Source organism: Anomaloglossus baeobatrachus, chromosome 4 (assembly GCF_048569485.1).
Source record: "Anomaloglossus baeobatrachus isolate aAnoBae1 chromosome 4, aAnoBae1.hap1, whole genome shotgun sequence".
Taxonomy (NCBI): domain Eukaryota; kingdom Metazoa; phylum Chordata; class Amphibia; order Anura; family Aromobatidae; genus Anomaloglossus; species Anomaloglossus baeobatrachus.
In genome coordinates, this window is record NC_134356.1 from 466,165,224 (window position 1) to 466,191,603 (window position 26,380).

The 26,380-nt window shown below is 42.0% G+C and overlaps 1 protein-coding gene across 2 annotated transcripts in view; it reads right to left on the reverse strand.

Annotated features, from left to right (window-relative positions):
* OTUD7A (OTU deubiquitinase 7A) overlaps positions 1-26,380 on the reverse strand; it is a 445,034-nt gene that overhangs the window by 322,814 nt on the left and 95,840 nt on the right. The gene's annotated exons all lie outside the window — the stretch shown is intronic.

Sequence of the window (26,380 nt, forward strand, 5' to 3'; positions counted from 1 at the left end):
TCCGGTATGGAAAATGAAAGGCCTAATATGCAGTGAGCGTAGTCATCAGAGATAACTCATATATAACATATAGGCCAGTAGTCTTAGTAAAACCTTCATTGACTTACAGGTAAAAAAAAGTTTATTTAGTTACAAATCCAAAAACCACTAAATCTTCTAAGGCTGGTTTCAGACGTCCATGTTTTATCAGGTACAAGCCACACGCATGGTTATGATCATACGTGTGTCACGTGTATGCAGCGTCGGACTGTTTACTGGAGGAACTGCAGTAATACCAGTCCTAGCCGCGGTTACCTGCACTGAACTCCGGAGCTCTCACCTGAGCTCCGGAGTGGAGCCTGGACTGAACCGCGGGTTTTTGCAGGACTGAACTTTGAGCACCGACTGATTCCCCGGCTATCACAGTTCACTCCATGACAGCTGCGGACAGGCCAGACAGCTCAGGTGATAGCTCTGGAGTTCAACGCAGGTAACCGCAGCCAGGACTGGTATTACCGGAGGTTTCCGGTAATACCAGTCCTGGCTGCGGTAACCTGCATTCAGCTGCGGACAGGCCGGGTTGCACTCCGGATCTCAGCTGAGAGTTCCGGAGTTCAGTGCAGGTAACCGCGGTCAGGACTGGTATTACTGCAGTTCATCCGGTAGCCAGTCCGATGCTGCGTGTATGTCACGTGAGTGACAACTGTGTTACATACGTGTGACACGTACCGGAAAAAACATGTATCTTTGACATAAAAATATTTTCTATATTTACCTGTATCCAGCGCTGTTTTCTCCGGCTCTGCTGCCTCCGGCTCCTGACCCCCGCTCATTATATTCATTCATTATTCACTGCACTGAAGACCTGGAAGCTGGAGCATCGAGGTGACAGCGCTGGGCACAGCACCGCCGAGGACAGCATCGCTGGTGATCGGTGAGTATTCAGCTACCAGTGTGTGTGCAGTGATGTCCAGGAGGTCATCAGAGTTCCCAATGAACTCTGATGACATCCTGATGACACCCCTGCAACACATGCACTACAGCGGGTGTCAGGACGGTGACTTCACAGGTTCATCAGAGTTCATTGGGAACTGCTCCGGCTTCCAGCTCCACAGTGCGGTGAATAATCAATGAATATAATGAGCGGGGGTCAGAAGCAGGAGACAGCAGAGCTGAAGAAAACAGCGCTGGATACAGGTAAATATAGAAAATATTTTTATTTAAAAGATCCGTGTTTTCTCCGGTACCGTACGTATCACATTGATGTCACATGGATCACATCAGTGTACGCTCTATGTGACACCCGAGCTGCCAGAGAAAAATGAACATGTCTCCGTGTGTGCGTGCGGGGCCACGTGAGGTCACACGGTCCGTGTGAAAATGGATGTCACATGTACCTGAAACACGGATGTTTGAAACCGGCCTAAGTTGGAGTTCCCATGTACATTCTGAATTCCACTGATCAGCTCCATCACATGAGCAGAAAAACAGAATTCAAGGTGTCAGAAATCAGTCCCATGACATGTCCACCCATGCTCCCACGATGAGCTTTTAGTGAGTTATGATATTGCACACTTAGGTATGCATTACATGAGATTTTGATGGATTTGCGCTGCGGAAAAGCACTAAAAACGCATTTGTTTTTTACCTGTGAATTTTCCACATCTAATGCAAATTTATGGGGAAAATTTGCAAAGAAAGCTCAGCGTAACCGCAAGAGAAACTGGTATGTTGGTGATCTGAAACACGATCCGCAGATCAGTTTATGCTGAGTAAAAAAGAAGCACAGTACACATGACATTTCTAGAAATCCCATTCAGTTTGCTGGAACTGTAAGAAGTTGTGTTTTTGATCAGCATTAAACACTCACATAAAGCTCATTGTGGGACATAGCCTAATTGCCTGATGGCCTCGTTGTACTGACTATATTCGGGTTCATTAGATTACAACATTTTAGTGTTAAAAAAAAAACAAAAACTGCAGTACTTTTTCCAGCAAATAACAAAACCTATTACAGATGCCCCGAATATGGCCTATATACGGTGTGTCTACCAATATCCTGTCCACTGCCATTAACTTGAGAACGGCGGCAGCTATAGGCATAGAAGTGGTGTCTAGGTATAGTAAAATAGCCATGCGCTACACAATGAAACCACCTATAGCGCCACCTGGTGGAAAACAACGGAGTTAGCATTTTTATCTCGAAAACGAAACGAGATAGAGAAAAAAAGTGAATTAAAAAATTGTAGGGCATCATCAATTCAATACGAATCGACACCTTGCATACAGAAATGCTATGATATGAAACCCATGACCCCCCCAAAACATTGAATGCTGGCTACGCATATGGCGCTCATTTAACTTTGATGCTCAAAGTGGCCACCATCAGCTGCACTGCACATCTGGACTCTGGACAGCATACTGTATCTTGCTGCACGTTGTGCAATATGGTAGGTGACACTTTGCACAAGCATCTGTGATACGTCGTCGTAGGTCCTGCAATGTTGGTGGAGGGGTCGCATACACCTGCTGTTTGATGTGACCTCACAGAAAGAAGTCCAATGTGGTCAGGTCAGGTGAGCGTGGAGGCCACTCCACGCAGCCACCATACCCAATGACTTGTAGGAAGGTCTCCATGAGGTATCGCTTCACGTCTACAGCCTTGTGAGTTTTACACATTCTAATCATAGCATTTCTGTATGCTAGGTGTTGATTCGTATTGAATTGATGATGCCCTACAACTTTGTAATTCACTTTTCTTCTCTATCTCGTTCCATTTTCGAGATAAAAATGCTAACTACGTTGTTTTCCACCATGTGGCGCTATAGGTGGTTTCATTGCGTAGCGCATGGATACTTTACTATACCTAGACACCACTTCTATGCCTATAGCTGCCGCCATTCTCAAGTTAATGGCGGTGGACAGGATATGGGTGGGCACACTGTATATTCCGAATATAGTGTTAAAATTACACTTGAATAAAAAATACAAAAATTACAAAAAAATTAAGCACTAACTGTAAATAAACACACAATGTAGGGCTAGACACAATCAAGATGTAGTATTGATATTCATGACAATCCCAAATATACTTGCATAGGTTGTACACTGGTAGGACAACACCTTCTGATTCCACGTTTCCCCCGGGTAAAATAAAACAGTCTATACTTACTTCCTGTATTGGTGCCATTCCAGTGGTGCTGCAGTTCGTGTTGCGGGGGCTTACATGAAGTTGTGATGTCATGAGAGCCTCGCATCCAATCAGCACCGGCTTCTTTCTCCCTGCCTTTGGCTGAAACGAGTTAATCAACAGGCAGTGAGCACTGCGGCTGCCACTCACTTCCTGTTGAATGCTCCTGTGTCCGAGGGCGCAGAAACAAAAGCAGCTGCTGATTGGACGTGCGGCTCGCGTGATGTCATAATGTCACATGAGCTCCGGGAATGCAAACCGCGGTACTGCTGGAACAATTCAGGTACAGGAGGAAAGTATAGGCTTTTTTATTTTTACCTGGGGGAAACGTGGAATCAGAAGGGCTTGACCTAGTAGTGTACAGTCCCTTTAATGTAAAAAACAAAACAAAACGTAGCATGTTGCTCAGAGGTGAGTATCATGGGACATGGTACAAAGCTTGGACCTGGAACCCACCAGCACATTGGTGAGAGGTATGGGCCCCTGTAATGCTCTAGATCAGAGGTCTAAAACACGCGGCCCGCGGGCCGCATGTGGCCCCCAAAGCTGCTTGTTGCGACCCACACACTCCGTGACGATCGCAGCTGTATGCCCGGGGACCGGCGCCGGCAGGGCATAGAGCTGCGATCGTCACGGGCCGCAACAAGCAGGTATGTGCTCACAATCAGGACCCGCTGCACCCTGGATGCAGTCGGTCCTGACCTGCAGGGATGCTAGTCTCTGTAGGAGACTGCAGCTGCCCGTGCCAGAGATCAGGGTTTGAGGTGCTGCGGTCTCCTCGCTGTGTTCTCCCTAGGGAGGGCATGCAACTCCGCAGCATAAATTCACATGCTGCGGCCTCTGCAAGCCGCACCGCAGGTCAGTTTTCACTGCAGGCCGCACAAGCACAGTGGGCATGGGATTTTTAGAAATCCCATCCACTATGCTTGTACTGTGCATCACAGCGTTTTGGATGCAGCTGAAACATGCTGCATTCAAAACGCTGCAAACACTGATCGTGGGCACACAGGGAACAGAGAAAAGGTGAGGAGAATTTAGTTTTTTTTGCGTATTATTAAAGGATGGCCACACTACCACAAGGATGAGCACAATACTGCAGAGCACAAGGATGAGCACAATACTACAAGGATGAGCACAATACTGCAGAGCACAAGGATGAGCACAATACTACAAGGATGGGCACAATACTACAGGGCACAAAACTACAAGGATGAGCACAATACTACTGGGCACAATACCACAAGGATGGGCACAATACTACTGGGCACAATACCACAAGGATGGGCACAATACCACAAGAATAAGCACAATGCTACTGGGCACAATGCTACAAGGATGAGCACAATACTACTGGGCACAAAATTACAAGGATGAGCACAATACTACAAGGATGGGCACAATACTACTGGGCACAATCCTACAAGGATGGGCACAATACCACAAGGACGGGCACAATACTACTGGCACAATGCCACAAGGATGAGCACAATACTGCAGAGCACAAGGATGAGCACAATACTACAAGGATGGGCACAATACTGCAGAGCACAAGGATGAGCACAATACTACAAGGATGGGCACAATACTGCAGGGCACAAAACTACAAGGATGAGCACAATACTACTGGGTACAGTACTACAAGGATGGGTACAATACTACTGGGCACAATACTACAAGGATGGGCACAATACTACTGGGCACAATACCACAAGGATGGGCACAATACTACTGGGCACAATACCACAAGGATGGGCACAATGCCACAAGAATAAGCACAATGCTACTGGGCACAATGCTACAAGGATGAGCACAATACTACTGGGCACAAAATTACAAGGATGAGCACAATACTACTGGGCACAAAATTACAAGGATGAGCACAATACTACTGGACACAAAATTTCAAGGATGAGCACAATACTACTGGGCACAATATTACAAGGATGAGCACAATACTACTGGGCACAATACTACAAGGATGGGCACAATACCACAAGCATGGGCACAATACCACAAGGATGGGCACAATACTACTGGGCACAATGCCACAAGGATGAGCACAATACTACTGAGCACAATACTACTGGGCACAATATTACAAGGATGGGCACAATAGCACAAGGATGAGCACAGTAATATTGGGCACAAAATTACAAGGATGAGCACAATACTACTGGGCACAATATTACAAAGATGAGCATAATACTTCTGGGCACAATATTACAAGGATGAGCACAATACTACTGGGCACAATAGTACAAGGATGGGCACAATACTACTGGGCACAATATTACAAGGATGGGCACAATGCTACTGGGCACAATACTACAAGGATGTGTACAATACTACTGGGCACAAGGATAGGCACAACACCACAAGAATGGGCACAATACAACTGGGCACAATGCTACAAGCATGAGCACATTACTACTGGGCACAATATTAAGAGGATGAGCACAATACTACTTGGCACAATAATACAAGGATGGGCACAATACCACAAGGATGAGCACAATACTACTGGGCACAAAATTACAAGCATGAGCACAATACTACTGGGCACAATATTACAAGGATGGGCACAATACTACAGGGCAGAATACCACAAATATGAGGGACATTATTTACTACAAGACACACAGATGGGGACATTACAACAATATGGTGGCTAAGATTACTATATGATGCTGCTAATTTTAAAACAAGATTACAAGAAAGTAATAAAATTCAAAATAAAACATGTCTTTTTTTTGCGCCATTAAAATGCTTTTTTTTTTTAATATATATATATATATATATATATATATATATAAAAACATGGATTCATTAAGATAAAATATAAATCATATAAAATATATATCAGATAAAATATTAAAATCTCACAGAAAACACGGCAATAACCATTTTCTAAGCAATACTTCTAAATAGTAGTCATACAATTCCTAAATAACAAATCTGACCTTATTGTTACTGAAGAAATTCCACTACTCTAAAACTAATATACCAATAATAACTCACATACATGTGATAAATACCGCCACATTATGACCTATCCACACACAGACATCAATGACTAATTACGTATACAGCACCCGCCACACTTTTACTCCCACATCTACATTGCACCAGATAAAAGAAAAAAGTGCCACAGTGCCACCCTGGTGCCCTGAAAAGTAACAGTACCTTTCTCTTGTTCCCCCCACTGAAACAGTATCCGCAGATATAGAATATATTACAGTAATGAGGTCTTCCTTTGTGATCGCCTCACATTAGAAATGTAGCCCTCTGTAGCCTCCACACAGTATTATGCATATTCCCCTTTTGTAGCCCCCATACAATTGTAAAATTCCACTTTGTTCCCACATACAGTAGTAATATTTGGTTTTGTGCTCAAATACACTGTAAAACATTATTGTCACTCCCCGATAGCAGCAATAAGTTGGAACATACACAATTTCTGCCCCATACAGTAACCCACCATTTATGTCTTAATAAAATTGGGAAACTCTAATAATGTGGCTAAATAAATTAGTAATATACAGTGCCTTGCAAAACTATTTGGCTTCCTTGAACTTTTCAACCTTTTCCTACATTTCGGGCTTCAAACATAAAAGATAAAAATTTAATGTTATGGTAAGGAATCAACAACAAGTGGAACACAATTGTGAAGTTGAACAAAATTTATTGCTTATTTTAAACTTTTTAAAAAAATAAATAACAAAAAAGTGGGGCGAGCAATATTATTTGCCCCCTTTAAGTTAATACTTTGTAGTGCCATCTTTTGCTGCGATTACAGCTGCAAGTCGCTTGGGGTATGTCTATCAGTTTTGCACATCGAGAGACTGAAATTCTTGCCCATTCTTCCTTTGCAAGCAGCTGGAGCTGAGTGAGGTTGGATGGAGAGCGTTTGTGAACAGCAGTTTTCAGCTCTTTCCACAGATTCTCGATTGGATTCAGGTCTGGACTTTGACTTGGCCATTCTAACACCTGGATACGTTTATTTGTAAACCATTCCATTGTAGATTTTGCTTTATGTTTGGGATCATTGTCTTGTGGGAAGACAAATCTCCATCCCAGTCTCAGGTCTTTTGCAGACTCCAACAGCTTTTCTTCAAGAATGGTCCTGTATTTTGCTCCATCCATCTTGCCATCAATTTTAACCATCTTCCCTGTCCCTGCTGAAGAAAAGCAGGCCAAAACCATGATGCTGCCACCACGTTTGACAGTGGGGATGGTCTGTTCAGGGTGATGAGCGGTGTTGCTTTTATGCCAAACATATCGTTTGGCATTGTGCCCAAATAGTTCGATTATTGTTTCATCTGACCAGAGCACCTTCTTCCACAGGTTTGGTGTGTCTCCCAGGTGGCTTGTGGCAAACTTTAAACAACACTTTTTATGGATATCTTTGAGAAATTGCTTTCTCCTTGCCACTCTTCCCACCTCAGCTGTAGATTTCTGCAGTTCATCCAGAGTGATCATGGGCCTCTTGGCTGCATCTCTGATCAGTCTTCTCCTTGTTTGACATGAAAGTTTTCAGAGACGGCCAGGTCTTAGTAGATTTGTAGTGGTATGATACTCCTTCCATTTCAATATGATCGCTTGCACAGTGCTCCTTGGGATGTTTAAAGTTTTTGAAATCTTTTTGTAACCAAATCCGGCTTTAAACTTTTCTACAACAGTATCACAGACCTGCCTTTTGTGTTCCTTGAAGTTCATGATGCTATCTGCGCTTTAACCCCTTAGCGACCCATGACGCACTGGTTACGTCATAGATCGCGTGAGGTTAATCCCCGCCGCTTGGCGTGGGCAGGCCGCGGTGATCCGCACACATATCAGCTGATTTCAACAGCTGACATATGTGCCTGCTAATCACCAGTGGAATCGCGTTCCACCTGCGAGTATTAACCCCTTACATATCGCTGCCAAAATCTGGCACCGAGATGTATATGCGCGCCGCCATTATGATAACTTACCCCGCCCCATCGGAAGTCACGTGACGTGATCACGTGACTTATGGTGGTTGCCAGGGTAGCACAGGGTCATGTGATGACGCCTGTAGCTAGCATGAGTCACTTTCTCTCAATGCCGGAAAAGTACCGACATTGAAAGTAAGGCCCTGTGCGCATTAGAAAAAGGATTTTTCTTAAAAAAATTCTCAAGAAATTTCTTGAAAGTCTGAAAGATTAGCGAACTTGTGTTAAAAAGACGCACCAATAACACATGCGTTTTTACCGCGTTTTTATGCATTTTTGATGTGTTTTTTCCGCAGGTTGGTCCCTGCGTTTTTTAACATTATCTATGGCAAAAAACGCAGGTACCTGCAGAAAAGAAGTGACATGCTCATTGTTTTTCTCAATAAATTATGCATAAAGTATTTTCTTGAGAAAAAAACGCAGTGTGCGCACAGGGCCTAAAGCAGCAGATCTGCAGATCTCAGTCCTGTAGACAGCTGATCCATATAGCCCCCTAAGGGACCTAGTAAAATAAAAAAAAAGTTAAAAAAAAAGTTTTAAAAAAATAAAAAACCTAAAAGTTCAAATTACCCCCCTTTCGCCCCATTGAAAATTAAAGGGTTAAAAAAAAAAAAAATATATACACATTTGATATCACTGCGTCCACAAATGCCCGATCTATCAAAATATAAAATTAATTAATCTGATCGGTAAACGGTGTAGCGGCAAAAAAATTCTAAACGCCAAAATTACGTTTTTTGGTCGCCGCAAATTTTGTGCATAATGCATTACCAGGCAAACAAAATGTAGCTCCAATTTATTTGGACAGACTTGTGATTTTTTTTTAACACCTTATTTAAAAGTAAACCTATTCATGTTTGGCGTCTCCAAACTCGCACCGACCTCAGGCATCACAGTCACATATCGGTTTTACCATATAGTGAACACAGTGAATAAAATATCCCAAAAACTATTGTGCGATTACACTTTTTTTGCGATGTTTCCACACTTGAATTTTTTTGTTGTTTTCCAGTACACTATATGGTAAAATTATGGATTCATTTAAAAGCACAACTCGTCCCGCAAAAAACAAGCCCTCATATGGCAAGATTGACAGAAAAATAAAAACGTTATGGCTTTCGGAAGAAAGAGGAAAAGAAACAAAACGGAAAAACGCAAAACGCACGGGGGCTTAAGGGGTTAAACAGAACACAGACTATCACATAGCAGGTGCATTTATACAGAGACTTGATTACACAGAGGTGTCTTATATTTATCATCATCAGTCATTTAGGACAACATTGGATCATTCAGAGATCCTCAATAAACTTCTGGAGTGAGTTTGCTGCACTGAAAGTAAAGGGGATGAATAATATTGCACGCCCCAATTTTCAGTTATTTATTTAAAAAGTTTAAAATAAGCAATACAATTCGTTCAACTTATATATAATACAATACAATTCCACTTGTCCTTTAGTAAGGTGCCTTGGAGGGGGGTTACAAAAACGCTGAATTTCAGGAAAGCAAAGTTTGATCAACTTAGAGAAGACCTTCGCCAAATTGATTGGGACAATGTCCTCAAAAACGGGAGCACAGAAAATAAGTGGGACATTTTTAAATCGGTATTAAACACCCACTGCGAGCTAGCCATACCATACAGAAATAAAAGGGCTAGGAACAGGAGAAAACCAATGTGGCTTAATAAGGATGTAAAAGGGGCAATGAATAATAAGAAAAAGGCATTTAAAAAGCTGAAACAAGAAGGCAGCGAGGAAGCATTAAAAATATATAGAGAAAAAAATAAAATGTGTAAAAAACAAATATATTTAGCAAAAGTAGAAACTGAGAGACTCATTGCTAAGGAAAGCAAAACAAATCTCAAACTATTCTTTAATTATATAAACAGAAAAAAGATTAAAATTGATGGTGTTGGCCCTTTAAAGAATAATGAGGGTAAAATCATAGAAAGCGATGTGGGAAAAGCAAATGTTTTAAATACTTTTTTCTCAACTGTGTTCACACAGGAAAAGCATATGCCAGGGGAAATGCAGAGTGATCATGTAAATGCCCCATTAAGTATGACCTGCCTAACCCAGGAAGAAGTGCAGAACCGACTTAGTAACATTAAAATTGACAAATCACCAGGCCCTGATGGCATTCACCCTCGGGTATTAAGGGAGTTAAGTAATGTGATAGACAGGCCTCTATTCCTTTTATTTAAAGACTCTATAGAAACTGGGTCTGTTCCACTGGATTGGCGGCTAGCAAATGTGGTACCAATATTCAAAAAAGGGTGCAAAAGGGAACCTGGAAACTATAGGCCGGTAAGCTTAACATCTGTTGTGGGTAAAATGTTTGAGGGGTTTTTAAGGGATACTATTATGGAATGTCTCAATGTTAATAACTGTTTAACTCCATATCAACATGGATTTATGAAGGATCGCTCCTGTCAAACTAACCTGATCAGCTTCTATGAGGATGTAAGCTCTCACATGGACCGAGGAGAATCATTGGATGTCATTTATCTCGACTTCGGTAAAGCATTTGACACTGTCCCACATAAAAGACTGCTAAGTAAAATGAGAAAGCTTGGGCTCGGGGAAAATGTGTGTAGATGGGTAGGTAGCTGGCTTAGTGGTAGAAAACAAAGAGTGGTTATTAATGGTGCATACTCAGATTGGGCCAGGGTTACTAGTGGGGTGCCACAGGGGTCTGTATTGGGCCCCCTACTATTTAATATATTTATTAATGATCTGGTGGATGGTTTACAGAGTAAAATATCAGTATTTGCAGATGATACAAAACTATGTAAGGTAGTTAACACAAAGGAGGACAGTTTGCAACTACAGATGGACTTGAGTAAATTGGAGAATTGGGCTGAAAAATGGCAAATGAGGTTTAACACAGATAAGTGTAAGGTTATGCACATGGGAAGGAGAAACAGATGCTACGATTACTTACTAAATGGGAAACTGCTGGGGAAATCAGACATGGAAAAAGACTTAGGCATCTTAGTGAATAAGAATCTAAATTGGAGTGCCCAGTGTCAGGCAGCAGCCACCAAAGCAAATAGGGTGATGGGATGCATTAGAAGAGGTCTGGGGGCACGAGATGAAAACATCATTCTCCCTCTGTACAAATCACTAGTCAGACCACACTTGGAGTATTGTGTGCAATTTTGGGCGCCGGTGCTGAAGAAAGACATTACTGAACTTGAAAGGGTTCAGAGGCGGGCTACTAAAATAATAAATGGAATGGGTGCATTACAATACACGGAAAGGTTATCAAAATTAGGTCTATTTACTCTAGAAAAGAGAAGACTTAGGGGAGACCTAATAAATATGTACAAATATATCAGAGGGCCATATAGAGATCTCTCCCATGATCTGTTTGTACCAAGGACTATGACAAGAACAAGGGGGCATTCTTTTCGATTGGAGGAAAGAAAATTCCTACATCAGCATAGAAGAGGGTTCTTCACGGTAAGAGCAGTGAGGCTCTGGAACTCTCTTCCTGAGGAAGTGGTGATGGCCAACTCACTGAATGAATTTAAGAGAGGAATGGATGCATTTCTTGTTAGCAAAAGTATAGAAGGTTATAAATAGCATAATCTTACAGGTAGATAGAAGAGCGACCAAGATTATTAGAGGAATGGGTGGGCTGCAATACCAAGACAGGTTATTAAACTTGGGGTTAGTTAGTTAGGAAAAACAAAGGCTTAGGGGGATCTAATCACAATGTATAAATATATGAGGGGACAGTACAGAGACCTTTCCAAAGATCTCTTTACACCTAGGCCTGCGACTGGAACACGGGGGCATCCGCTACGTCTCGAGGAAAGAAGGTTTAATCATAATCACAGATGAGGACTCTTTACTGTACGAGCAGTGAGACTATGGAGCTCTCTGCCGTATGATGTTGTATTGAGGGATTCACAAGTAAAATTTAAGCAGAGCCTGATCGCATTAATTGAAAAATATAATATTACCAGTTATGTATATTGGATTTTGTGACAGGGTGTTGATCCAGGGAACTAGTCTGATTGCCGAATGTGGAGTCGGGAAGGAATTTTTTTCCCCATTGGAGCTTGTTTGACACATTGGGGTTTTTTTGCCTTCCTCTGGATCAACATGTTAGGCTACGGGTTGAACTAGATGGACTTAGAGTCTCCCTTCAACCTTAAAAACTATGAAAACTATGAAAACTATGAAAACTTCACAATTGTGTACCACTTGTTGTAGATTCTTCATGATAACATTAAAATTTTTATCTTTATGTTTCAAGCCTGAAATGTGGGAAAAGGTTGAAAAATTCAAGGGGGCCGAATACTTTCGCAAGGCACTGTATGAACCACAATGGGAAATATCATTAATCTCCGCCATTGTGGAGTAATAGGGTCTCCCATTTTGACCGCCATACACCATAAAGTTCATCATTCTGTAATGTCTTGGCTCCCATCCTGTAATAATATGCCCCATTCTGTATTAATGTCCCGCTATCTGCAATAAAGTTCATCATTCTGTAATAATGTCCCTCCTCCTGGCCTCCATCCTATAATAATTGCTATTGCCCTGGCCCCAATCCTGTAATTATGTATGTAATTCTTGCCCCATTCTGTAATAATGGCCTGTGTCCGGGCATCCATAGTTGTCCCCATCTTGTAAAATTGACCCCCATCCTGTAATAAAAGCCTTTGCCCTGGTCTCAATCCTTTACTAATGTGCGTCTCATGGCTCCAACCCTGCATCATGCAATAATGTCCCCATCCTGTAGTAATGGCCTTTGTCCTGGTGTCCATCCTATACTAATGTCCTGAACCTGGCTTCAACCCTATAATAATGTCACCCATTCTGAAATAATGTCCCCCATGTTGGGCCCAATCCTGTAATAATTCTGCAATAATGTCCTCCATCTTGGCTCCAATCCTGTAATAATGTCCTCCGTCATGCAATAATGTCACCCATCCTGTAATAATGGCCTTTGTTCTGGTGCCCATCTATATTAATTTCTCCTATTCTGGCCCCAATACTGTAATAATCCTTCAATAATGTCCCCCATCTTGGCTCCAATCTTGTAATACTGTCCCTCATCCTGCAATAATATTCTTCATCTTGGCCCCATCATGTAATAATCTCCCATCCTGGCCGATGGCTTGTATAGTTATTGCAGTGCAGGGAGCCAGTGGCTATCTGCTCCGCTTTACATTTTGAATGAATATGTGTCCAAGCACGCATATTCAGCTGATATAGGCACTGGCACTGGCTAGCCCTCTTCCTCCCCGGTCCTCACTCTCTGCAACCGTGATTGTTACGCTCATGTAACTTCATTGATCAAAGAACGTTCTGATAGCTGCAGTTTAATCATTTAAATCCCACTGTCAATCTCTGATAATGGGTAACCATGGCAGTCAGGAGACTGCTGAAGGTCCCTGTAACGGCCTTGTTAGTTCTCCTGTTAAGCTCAGCCACTTGCTTTTTTAATAGGAGAAATGGCATTTCGCTACATACCACAAAAATGTGATATTGCATATACTGTAGTATAAATTATCGAATGATCTCACGTACAAGCTCCCTAAGAGGACTTGGGGAAAAAAAAAAAAAGTAAAAATGAAAAACTATTGGTGGCCTATGCTGCGTGTTTGAAATTTACATGACTACTTCTCAGTACGCGGAGTTTTATGTGCAGAATTTCCACATAGAATTGCATTATATCCATAAAGTGTGCAGGTAAGAAACGCATACGAGTTTTTAGTGATTTTTTTGCAATTTACCTAACAGTTGCAGATGTGCTGCAGAAAATTTACAATGTCAAAAACTCACCAAATACTCATTAAGGAAACCTAAGAATTAAAAGTTCCAGAATTATGGAAATCACAGACTGACAGACGCGTTAATGATATGCAAATGGTGAAAACATGGAAACCAAATTTTCAAAACATTAAGTTTTTCAATATCAAATTTGAGGACTGTGAGGTGATGAAGCAAACCTCCGCCTCTTGGGTTGAAGATATGTACTGGCTCACCAGTGTGATACAGAAGTGCTTGGCTGTGCCCATATAAATGTAATGCTGTGCTACTGGTATGTCAATTTAACCATCATGTAGTAATGTAATTATTTGGCCACCAAGGGCAGCTGTCTTATAACAAAACAAAACGACTGTACACATATGGTTATTAAACACAAAAAGGGGAAGTGCGGCCATTTTGAGGGACAATCTGGAGTTATCTAGGAAAGAGGCAAGACGTGCAGGATGGAATCCAGGGTCATGTGCATGGAGAAGTATTCCTACGGGACCAGAGCTGCGGCTGAGCGAAGGCCATTGTGTCTGTGACCAGATCTGCGTCAAATGGGAGGATTGCTGCCAGGGACGCCGCTGTATGAGAGGAAGTGACCGGAGCCCAGTGTGAGCCGCGTTAGACAATGTGCGGGAGTTGAGTCATCGCCATCTGTGCCACAGTTCGCCTGCCAGAGGGGATTATTACACACCCATATCCATTGGTATGGAACAGACTATCTGGAACAGACCCGGGTCGGTAAGATAATTAAGACTCACTGTGCCACCTAAGTGAGTAATTGTGCATGCAACAGATTACTTTTCAAAACACTCGAGACTAAAGGCTGCTTTACACTCGTGAAAGCACCCGCCCCCGTCGGTTGTGTGTCATGGGCAAATCGCTGCCCGTGGCGCACAATATCGCTAACACCCGTCACATGTACTTACCTTCCTTGCGACGTCGCTGTGGGCGGTGAACAATCTCTTCGTTAAGGGGGAGGTTCGTGCGCCGTCACAACGATGTCACACAGCGGCCGACCAATAGAAGCGGAGGGGCGGAGAGCAGCCGCATTAAGGACACACCCACCTCGTTGCCGGAGGACACAGGTAAGCTGTTGTTCGTCGTTCCCGGGGTGTCACACGTAGCAATGTGTGCTGCCTCAGGAACGACAAACAACCTACGTCCACAACGACCAACGAGATTTTGAAAATGAACGACGTGTCAACGATCAAGTGAGTATTTTTGATCGTTAACACTCACTCGTAGCTGTTACACGCAACGACGTCGCTAACGACGCCGGATGTGCGTCAAGAAATCCATGACCCCGACGACATATCGTTAGATAAGGGGGCTTTACACACAACGACATAAGACCAAACCTGCAATTAGATAGATATATTGATTGGTTCAAGGAAAGATTTATAGCAGGATCAGCAACTGGATCCTGTGGTGCCACTGCCACATTCCTTATTTCCTTGCTCTTATTAAGGAGTTAATAACCACACTTAGGTGTGGCAAGCAAAGTACTTCGAGCCATATCTGAACTTTTACAGGAGCAAGCTTCTGAAACACTTTTTAATGTGAGATAATTGCTTAAGTTTGTTAAAATTAAAACTTTAAGCATAGCATCTGCTGCATTTTATTAAGTATTAGGTATACTCTGTGTATTTGAAAAATGAATATTTCTCTGATTTTCTAGAAGTCATCTTGGGGTGAGAACAAATTTGTTTAGGGTATAGAGATAACTGAATATAAGTTTAAGAACTGATGTGCTGCACCACAGGCCAGTCTGAAATTTTAATATATATAACTGTTCCAGCTAAAAAAAAAAGTTAAAAGGTCATCAACGGCCAGTTTCGACAGGCACACCAGTAGGTAAATTTATAGTATACATAGCTGATACATATTGCTAGGGAGCTCAACTGTGCAGCACAAGGGTCTCAGCCTCCTGGCTGAGTGTGAAGTATTTTGAGAGTTTTCTTCACTTCCTGGGTATGTGCATTCACTTAACTTAAGTAAAAGTATATTTGCCGAGTGAATTGTTATTGGAATCAGTTTTCTCGTTCATGACTTTGCAGTATTCTGAGGAACCCTCTGATACACGGCTTACAGGGCCATTAGCAGAAATATAATGCACTTATTTGCCTTGGCTGCTATCAATGAGGTTATTAATGATTGTCTGCCTGCTGCATGCAGCCAGCTCTCAGTAGCATGAACAACTTGCGGCCTGGTGTTGTTGCCTTGAAAAACACACCTAGGACACCTTGGAGATAAGGTTGCATGAGTGATCCTTTCTGTACTGCAAGTACAATTGGTCATCACACATCAATCCTAAGACAACATACAGTGTTTGCACATCAAAAAAAACAAGCTGTCATGTAGCTGGGGTGATGGAGAAATGAAAAAAAAAAATAAAATTATGGCTCTTGGAGCAATGCAAAGAAAAACATAAAAAAATGAAAATGTCCCTAAAGATTAAGCTGTTCCATCAGTTCTCCAATACCTTGAATACAAACAATGCATAACACTTTCCAAACTTATAACAGCACATGCAATATAGAATATCTTATCATTGTCAAGACTGTCTGAAATGAGCCACAGGCCATGTTCACATGTTCAGTATTTGATCAGTATATTACATCAGTATTTGGAAGTAAAAATCAGGAGTAGAATAGTCAGAGGAAAAGTACAAGGCCGGGGATGACATGAGTGCATGTTCTCGAATACGAGAGAGTCGGATGTGATATGCGGATGACACTAATCAAACTCTGCTGCGAGCCTGAGCCGAATGTCATTTACTGTGATATGATTCTCTTGCCTACGAGAATAATATCACGGGGAGGGGAAAATGGATTATTTCTGTATTTGTCTGTGTTTGCGTAAATTAGACTGCAGTCGGATGGCATCTAAGTGCAGGCCGATTATTTGCACGCACCCATAGACTGGAATGGGTAAGTGCCATCCAATATATGCTGCCGATCAAAGCATGCAGCAATTTTTTTTCTGATGATGAATCTGGCTATCTGATGTTTTATCGGATAGTCCTCGGGCCAATGTTATACTACAGGGTAGTGCAGAACTGCACTTTATTTCTCATGTTGATTCAGTTGGCAGCATATATCAGATGGTCCATTTTATATGCTAGTGAGAGCGAGCCCTAAACACATCACCCCTTCTGTATTTCTTACCCACTCCTGGTTCTGCCTTACAAATACTGAGGTAAAAGAAAACTTGTCAAATACTGAACGTGTGAACAAGGCCTAACTATTCATCAAAAGCTTTGCTAATATTAACTAAATGTAAACTACAATTCTAGATTATCAGAGTTCCCAGACTAACAAGTAGATTAAAATAGTTTTATAAATTAAATATATTAATAATGTAGGCTGTAATCAATATCCATTACAATGCAATCTATTAATTCACTGGGACTCACGCGGATCAATTGATTAAATGACTAAGTACTGAAGAACTGTGCAGCATCCCCTTGCAAGTACAAAACGGACAAAGTAAAATGTATTTTACATTTTATTATATTGTTGTATCACCAAAAAAACATTTCAAAAATACAATTATTAATTCATATTTCTGCTGTCATAGGAGCCGTCACATGATAGAAACCCATGGGGTCTTTCAGGCTCTTGTCACAGTTTGTCATTTTTGGCATAAACAGCAACAAAGGCTTCTAAAGCTGCAATTCTATATATGCGTGGTAAAATACTAAACAAAAATAACAATGAATCGTGATGAATCTAAAACAATATTATTGTGGAATAAAGTTTTCTACTAAAAACAGGCAGAATGTCATCCAATCCTCTCCAGCACGTAAATGAGTCATATGTAATCCCACAAGCAGGCAGCGCTAAATGAAAACGCGCTGTTGTTACGAGTTCCCTGCAGGTTGTTTCTTCCATTGAGAGAAAGGTCGGAACACGCCTTGCTGAGACACACGTTTCATTTCACAATGTTGCTGTCATTTATTTGAGAAAAATTAACAGCGGAAGCAAAAAAGCAAGAAAGTGCAATTAGTAATTCTGTTCAGGCATTCCTCTGCTATTCACTGCTATCCACTCAATTCATCACTTCAACCGGTAATACTTGAACAGTGCAAGAAAACAGTAAAATCTCACTTTAATTAATTGGACTTGCATACAAATTAGCATCTATTAAACAAAAAATGATCACTACTTCCTACCAATAATACAAGAATATCTGGTCTGTATACGGGGGAGGGTTCTCAAAGGGGTGATCTATTGAAGACTTTTCACTTAATTATATTATAAATATATGACACATAGAAATTAGAATATTTGTTCAGCCTTAGATTCCTCAAAGTATTTCTATTTAACTCTACTGACTGCTTTACACACCCTTGGTAATTTCTCAAGCAGCTTCAATCATGGCTTCCAATGATCCGGTATGCTTTGTCAAGAGCCTATGTGAGGGGTCATTGGCCTCCACAAATTATTTGCAACCAGAAGGGTATGTTTTACATATAGTGCCAAGTCCTATTCCACAACTGTTCTAAGCCACAATATAGCAAGAACCACCCAACTAAGTAAAAAGAAACAGAAGTTCACCATTACTTTACAGTCAGTCAATCCAAAAAATGGTTAGAACCTCGTTGTATCCTCAAGGGCAGTTCTAAAAACCATGAATTGTGAATTGCTACAATGAAACAGGCTCTCATGAGGACGACTCCATGAAAGGAACATAGGTAAAGATGGTTGACCTATGTAGTCTTCTACTAGGCATTGCTCCCACTAGCCAGTTTCCTACTCCACACTGATGAGGGGCAAATACCCCGAAACAGCTGTCTGTGGATGGATACCATGTTTTGGTATAGGCGGTTTCCTTGATTGGAGACTGCCCTTCCCATGATTGTTCCTTCCCAGTGAAAGACCTGGCTAGTTTCCTGCCAGCATTGAGAAACATGTGATGGTGTCTCCACGGCATTCTTGTTTTCCAGGAAAGGAAGACCAAGAATTACTTCTGCTGCAGATGATAAGTTCATCAGAGAGCCTCTGAAACAATTAATTGACAGCAGCTTAGATGACAACCCTCATACAGTTGCCCAGACATCAAGTATCACACGCATTTCAACATCAAATGTCAAGAGGAGACTGTGAACAATAGAGAGGGGTGTTTGATGCCGCGCCAAAAGATCACTTGCTCAGATAGTCAGACCAATGTCACTTTATTTTCATCCAGGTCTACGCGTTTCAGGAGCACCTGCTCCCTTCCTCAGGACCGTCAGTATACAAATAACATCAAATCTAGCCCTATTTGCGCTTGTTTGTCCACAGCTCTCTTGTTCAAGAGGAGACTGTGAGAAGCAGACCTTTATATAGAAATTGCAGCAAAGTTGCCGCTACTGAAGACCACAAACACGAAGAGACTTATTTGGACCAAGCAACAGAAGGACTGAACATTAGACCTGTTAAAATCTGTATTGTGGCCTGGGGAGTCAAAATTTTAGAATTTATTTTGCCAACTGCCATGTCTTTGTATGATGACTAAAATGTGAGACGATGATTTCTAGATGTGTGATAACCCAAGTCAGTTTTCTTCCCCTGATGAAGCCCTTGTTATAGGGCGACACGCATTGGGTCGGTGCTCACCTGTCTGACACCTTATCATGGCTTAATCTTGCCTTTATTCTTGTAAGCTTTCCCCTTGGACCCTCTTAATTGGTGGCGTATTTCAGGTTTTTTGCATTTTTAGGACAATTGTCCTCCTTAGGAAACTGACTTGGGTTATCTTAGGCCTTATTACCCATTTTGGTCTTTTACATTGTGTATGATCATGCATGTATGTATATGCCCCTTGCAGTAGCACTTTACTGTGGGGTCCATGGGACAGGTGTCTGTGTTTTTAAGTGTTTTTAATGGTGATTTTGCACTGTTATGTGTTTAATAAATCTTGTGTTATTTTTTGAAATCATTTGATGAGTTGAGTGCTCCATGCCTACTCTTTTTCTCCCTTTTCCTACATATTTATTTGTAGGCTTTGCACCCTCATTACTTTGTTATTTTGTATTTGTATTCAGCTGTGCAGCCTTGCCCCCTTCATTACCAAATGAGATTATTTGGGATGAGTTGGACTGCAAAGTGAACGTAAAGCAGCCAATAAGTGCTCAAGATCTCAGGGAACTCCTTCAACACTAGTGGAAAACCATATCAGGTGTCTCCCTGATGAAGCTGCTTAAAGGAGTTCCTTTTCATTAAAAGGTATTCCCCTAATACAAAGAAACAAATCACGCTCTATTCATCTTTCTTGGGTCAAACGGTGAGTCTTCCTGCTGCTCCTGTGTCTTGCAGCAAGAAGAAGGTGAGTATAGCCTAGTTTGTTTCTTTAAAATAGCCTGCAAATAAGGCTATGTGCGCACAGTGCGTTTTTCGCGGCGTTTTTGCGCGTTTTTCGGGTGTGTTTTTGGCCTCAAAACTGCATGACTTTGCTTCCCCAGCAAAGTCTATGAGTTTTCATTTTTGCTGTCCGCATACAACTGTTTTTTAAAGCTGCGTTTTTGAGCTTGAAAAAAAAAATGGACATGTCAATTCTTTCCTGCGTTTTTCTGCGTTTTCCGCCCATGCAATGCATTGGAAAAACGCAGCAAAACGCAGAGATCAAAAACGCAGCAAAACGCAGCCAAAAACGCACCAAATCGTGGTAAAAACGCATGCGTTTTTTGATGCGTTTTTTTGACGCAGGTGTGTTTTTGTGCGTTTTTAGCGGCCAAAAATGCACAAAAACGCAGCGTCAAAAAAACGCAGCGTGCGCACATAGCCTAAGCGGTTAACTTTTAACAAAGGGAAATAATCCCTTTTAGAGACTGCCAAAGGTGTGTAATGTTGTCTAAGTAAAAGTTGTTTACTTTGAGCGAAAGTTTAAGGCTGGGGCCACACTGGGATAAGTGTGAGTGCTCGCATGACACTCGGCTCACGCTCGCAGCACAGCGGGAGCAGAATGTCATGCGACTGTGGTCCGGTCCAATCAGACAATAGCTGCGGAAGGGAGGGCCGGCGCTGCGGAGGGCAGGGCCAGCGCTGTGGAGGAGAGAGAGGGATTTATCTCCCCATCTCCTCCGTTGCCAGCTGATGAGAGAATCGCATTACACCGGTGTAATGAGTGCAGTGCAATGTTTCTCTCGCACCCATAGACTTGAATGGGTGTGAGTGAAACAGGATTGCATTCCACCCGCAGCATGCTACGATTGTGTTCTCAGTCCGAATAGGGCTGAGAAAAAAAATCGCTCATGGGAGCTGCCCCATAGAGTAATATTGGTCCGAGAGGAATACGATTTTTTTAGCGCATTCCACTCGCTCCAGATAACTCACCATGTGTGCTTATCCTAACAAATATTCTGGTTTGCTTCGCACTTGTTTCTTTACTCTTTGATTCCATATGTGTTTCTTTGTGGTTTTGTTGTCTTCAGTCTGAATCTATAATGTGCACATTTCAATGAGGAAAAAAAAGGAAAACTATTGAGTGAAAAGGTGTGTTCAAACCTTTGACCAATACTGTTCTGTATATACCACTGACAGATGAAGTGAATTATCGATTATCCTCTTAAAATGGCATTGTCAATTGGTAGGTTAAAAGTAAGTACAGTGACCGCACAAGTAACAATGATAATAGGTTGCAATATTTTCAACATACAAGTAAACAAATAGTCCAGATTCCGTTCATTAGTACAGAGCTGCATTTCATTACATAAATGCACAGATACAGATTGGCTTTCTGATGGCGCCTCTCTAGAATGGCATAATATTTTGAAAGCCAAGTGACAGCAGTTACATTTTATTATGTTGTTACACAATGTGTACAGTACGAAACCTATCAAGAAAAGGGCCCCACAAGACATCTAAAGGTGTGCTGTATTATCTGACATCAAGAATTTTGTAGCAGATCCTTTACACTGTGGATTGGACTCCATAAATTCTTGATCAGATTGAGATTCTAGGAATTTGGAGACCAAGTCAAAACTGTGGATTGGACTCCATATATTCTTGATCAGATTAAGATTCTAAAGCTGGGTTCACACATAGCGACAGCGACAACGACGTTGCTGTTACGTCATCATTTTCTGTGACGTAACAGCGACCTTGTAAGTTGCTGTTATGATCGCTGCTTAGCTGTCAAACACAGCAGACGAAGCAGCGATCATAACGACGCTACATGTGCAGAGAGCAGGGAGCCGCGCTTAGCGCTGGCTCCCTGCTCTCCTTGCTACAGTATACATTGGGTTAATTACCCGATGTGTACTGCAGCTACATGTGCACAGAGCAGGGAGCCGGCACTGGCAGCGAGAGCGGACGCTGGTAACGAAGGTAAATATCGGGTAACCAGGGAAAGGTCTTCCCTTGGTTACCCGATGTTTACCCTGGTTACAGCTTACCGCAGCTGCCAGACGCCGGCTCCTGCTCCCTGCTCGCTTCATTTCATCGCTCTCTCGCTGTCACACACAGCGATGTGTGTGTCACAGCGGGAGAGCGACGACCAAAAAATGAAGCTGGACATTCAGCAACGAGCGGCGACCTCACAGCAGGGGCCAGGTCATTGCTGGATGTCACACACAGCGACAGCGACGGGACGTCGCTGCAACGTCACAGAAAATGGTGACGTAGCAGCGACGTCGTTGTCGTTGTCGCTGTGTGTGACACCAGCTTAAGAATTTGGAGATCAAGTCAACGCCGTCAACATTTATCATGTTCTTAAAGCCATTTCTGAACCTTTTTGTAACATAGTAGGAGGCAGTATTATCCTGTGGCACATGTTAAATTACCATCCGCATTACCCACTGTTTTCGACATCTAAGAATGACCCTGTGGATGGATCACCAACTGTCCCAACTTGCTCTACATTTGGTAGCTATTATCCACTGCATGCTGGAAGTGTCCTTCAAGAACTACAGTTTTGGAAATGCTCAGAACCATAACCAGACATCTAGCTAGTCAATAGAATCCTTACACTTTCCAACTTTTCCCTGATTGCTGTACTCCGCTATCTCCAGCCGTCTTATAAAAAAAATGGAGTAATTGAAAGCCCATAGTTACTTCAGGTAGTTCATTCAGATTCTTGTAAAAGGAGAATAATTGTTTCCATAAAACCACGAAATAAAAAAAAAAAAAAACTCATTAAACTTACTTCCCCCTACAAGATGAACTATATTTAAAGACGCCAACCTTTTTTGGAAAGTTGTTTGTTCTTCTGCATAGTTATTGTGCAATGGAAAATACATTAGTGTGAAAAAAGGTTTTGGCACACCTTCAAAATTGTAACCAATCTGAAATAGGTCAATAGAACTTGCTAGATTCCTGATAACAGAGATTGTGCGTTACTTAACACTAAAAGCAATCAAAAAGTTGATAACATTTGATTATAAGACAGACAAGATCAGGAAATATACCATATGCCTGATATCCTACAAATTTTACCATCAGAATCTATAACAACATTTTCCAAAAACACTGCCTGCACACTGCAACAAATCCTCCAGCAGTGGGTTAAAGAGTTCCCACACACGACATGCCAGCATATAGGACTCGTTACCATCACAGCTTTCAGGCACTGTTGCCTAATACATCGGCTGCTCCAGAGTGGACCACAGAACAAGCAGATGTTGCCACAGATAACGTTTTACCCACACATCACCTACACTGTGCATCTGTGAGGCCAATGACCTCCTCCTTTGATGATACCACCTCCTCGGTACCCAGGTCTGTCTCTCAGGTCTTGTCCACCAAAGAATCATCATCATTATCTCTGTGAAATGCCATGATCCAGAGGGCTTCTACCACTGCCATTGATACTACCACCATGACCTGAAGAGATGGCAACACAGCTTTGAATTAAAATAATATATTCCATCTCCTCTGGCCTCTTGGAATCTGCAAATCTCTTCCAATAAATCAAATGGAAGAAGATATTTCAATTTGTAGTATGTTCTTAGGTCCCAGGGTGCTGTTGGTTAAAGAACTATTGGGCAGAACCAAAAGAGGTGTTATTGACGGATTGGAAATTCTACTCTATACAACATTAAGCAGCAGTAGAAGTTGACTGAGCAGAGCAATGTTTCCAGTTGATAGTGTCGCTTACAGGCTACATCACCGTGCTGTGATTGAGATGAGTAATGGGAAATATACTCCATTATGCCATTCACTTACTTCACATTAATGTTGAGGCCACTCTTTTTGATTGCAGGGTGAAGTGACTAACAGACAATATTACTAATAATACCACATACAAGGGATAAATATGGCTACACCACGACCACATATAGGCACCAGTGGTGGTAGCCCAACTCTGTAGTGAAATCAGTGGGGGAAAGCACAATGTCAGTCATTACATGTCTCACACAACAGAAAGCCTGTTCTAACCTATTTGTGGGGGAGTGTTCTTTTTTTTCCCCCAGTATGTTGCTGTCTGCTTATGATTGGTCAACATCGTACAAGGGAAGAAATACATGCCTCTAGAGGAAAATCTCTGAAAACATCTGGTTGGGCTTATATGTCCACAACGGAGAAAATAAATAAAATAAAAATTATGACTTATTCAGGTTTGCAGCCACTTTTCCATAAGGTGGCCAATTTAACATGTAAACACTGGTGAAAGGTCCTCTTTAATGCATACATATGTTTTCGAAAGACATGTGCCCACATGTTACAATGCTCCTTTATGTATGTCTTTGTTTCCAGATCTATAATTAAGAAAAAAAATATAGATTTGTCCCTTGAAAGGTTTAACTAATGACATTTTGTGCGTCACAAAGTTCATGAAGTCAACAAATCAAGTCTGATGACTTCGGAACCAATACTATATCCACCCGCTTGAATTATTCAGTCAGTATATTGACAGCACTAGACACACCAAGGTTCAGGAGAATGCCAATAAAAGAGTTGAATTTTCCTATATACTTTCTGCCAAGTCATGTCCATTTTAATTGCAGTTTTTTAGGGTGGGAGTTAGAGAATAAATGCTAATTTCAATATTTGTCTACTTGAACCTATGATACCATGCTAATCTGTTATTCTCTACAGAGGGATAGTGCTCAATAAAGGAAATGGATTCAATGTTCACAAGCCTTATGTATTAGGACAGGGGTGGACAATTAATTTTCCTGAGATGTCACATGACAGCCTGTGACTGGCGTGAAGGGCAGAACCAATAGGCTAACATTAATTCTGTTCAATATTAATATTAACATAATAATTGTAATTATTTTATATTAATTGTATCACTTGATATTGAGCAGAACTAAGTATGATGACATCCCCCTAAATACAGTATGAGCCCCCACACAGAGACATAAATATAGAATGAGCTCACACACAGACCACTACATACAGGATGAGCCCACACACAGCCCACTACATACAGAATGAGCTCACACACAGCCCACTACATACAGAATGAGCTCACACACAGCCCACTACATACAGAATGAGCTCACACACAGCCCACTACATACAGAATGAGCTCACACACAGCCCACTACATACAGAATGAGCTCACACACAGCCCACTACATACAGAATGAGCTCACACACAGCCCACTACATACAGAATGAGCTCACACACAGCCCACTACATACAGAATGAGCTCACACACAGCCCACTACATACAGAATGAGCTCACACACAGCCCACTACATACAGGATGAGCTCACACACAGCCCACTACATACAGAATGAGCTCACACACAGCCCACTACATACAGAATGAGCTCACACACAGCCCACTACATACAGAATGAGCTCACACACAGCCCACTACATACAGGATGAGCCCACACACAGCCCACTACATACAGAATGAGCTCACACACAGCCCACTACATACAGAATGAGCTCACACACAGCCCACTACATACAGAATGAGCTCACACACAGCCCACTACATACAGGATGAGCTCACACACAGCCCACTACATACAGGATGAGCCCACACACAGCCCACTACATACAGAATGAGCTCACACACAGCCCACTACATACAGGATGAGCCCACACACAGCCCACTACATACAGAATGAGCTCACACACAGCCCACTACATACAGAATGAGCTCACACACAGCCCACTACATACAGAATGAGCTCACACACAGCCCACTACATACAGTATTAGCCCTCCATATAGTCCCTTATATACAGTATGAGCCACCACATAGCACCTCTTTATACAATGCATGGAATGGTGAAACCGCAGTGCATCATTTCAGCCGTTTTTCTGTCTCATTCCGTGGGCCGTACTGGAACAGCCAGCGGGCCAGAAGTGGCCCATAGGCCGCACCTTGCCTAGCCCTGCATTACGGTATATTCAAGTGCAATGGCTGAAAGTTAGAAAAACTATGTCAAACAAGACACAGCTTCTCTGCACTTTGCAAAAAATTGTATACCTGTAAAACTGCATTGAAAATAAAAGGGAATCTGTCAGCAGGATTATGCTATATAATCTGAAGACAGCATTATAGGAGTTAAAAC